Source organism: Bombus pyrosoma, unplaced genomic scaffold (assembly GCF_014825855.1).
Source record: "Bombus pyrosoma isolate SC7728 unplaced genomic scaffold, ASM1482585v1 HiC_scaffold_4726, whole genome shotgun sequence".
Classification (NCBI taxonomy): Eukaryota; Metazoa; Arthropoda; class Insecta; order Hymenoptera; family Apidae; genus Bombus; species Bombus pyrosoma.
The window spans coordinates 245884-247402 of NW_025219986.1; positions in this window are offsets into that span (position 1 = coordinate 245884).

A 1519-nucleotide genomic window follows, 5' to 3' on the forward strand; every position below is an offset into this window, starting at 1 on the left:
CATAACGTTATACGCTATAACGTAATAGTACATAACGTTATACGTTATAACATAATAGTACATAACATTATACGTTATAACACAACAGAACATAACGTTATATGTTATAACCTAATGCTACATAACGTTATACGTTATATCGTAATACTACACAACATTATACGTTATAACACAATAGTACATAACGTTATACGTTATATCCTAATGCTACATAACGTAATACGTTATATCGTAATACTACATAACGTTATACGTTATATCGATATACTATATAACGTTATACGTTTTATCGTTATACTGCATAACGTTAAACGTTATATCGTAATACTACACAACGTTATACGTTATAACAAAATAGTACATAACGTTATACGTTATAACCTAATGCTACATAACGTTATACGTTATATCGTAATACTACATATCGTTATACGTTATATCGTTATTCTACATAGCGTCATACGTTTTATCGTTATACTACATAACGTTATACGCTATAACGTAGTAGTACATAACGTTTTACGTTATAACAAAGTAGTACATAACGTTATACGTTATAAGCTAATGCTACATAACGTTATACGTTATATCGTTATACTACATAACGATATACGTTATAACACAATAGTACATAACGTTATACGTTATAACCTAATGCTACATAACGTTATACGTTATATCGTAATACTACATAACGTTATACGTTATATCGTTATACTATATAGCGTTATACGCCTTATCGTTATACTACATAACGTTATACGCTATAACCTAATAGTACATAACGTTATATGTTATAACATAATAGTACATAACGTTATACGTTATAACACAACAATACATAACGTTATATGTTATGACCTAATGCTACTTAACGTTATACGTTATAACACAATAGTACATAACGTTATACGTTATAACCTAATGCTACATAACTTAATACGTTATATCGTAATACTACATAACGTTATACGTTATATCGATATACTATATAACGTTATACGTTTTATCGTTATACTACATAACGTTAAACGTTATATCGTAATACTACACAACGTTATACGTTATAACAGAATAGTACATAACGTTATACGTTATAACGTAACAGTACATAACGTTATACGTTATAACTTAATGCTACATAACGTTATACGTTATATCGTAACACTACATAACGTTATACGTTATATCATTATACTATATAGCGTTATACGTCTTATCGTTATACTACATAGCGTCATACGTTTTATCGTTATACTACATAACGTTATACGCTATAACGTAATAGTACATAACGTTTTACGTTATAACAAAGTAGTGCATAACGTTATACGTAGTAACATAATGCTACAAAACGTTATACGTTATATCGTGATACTACATAACGTTATACGTTATAACATAATAGTACATAACGTTATACGTTATAACACAACAGTACATAACGTTATATGTTATAACCTAATGCTGCATAACGTTATACGTTATATGGTAATACTACGCAACATTATAAGTTATA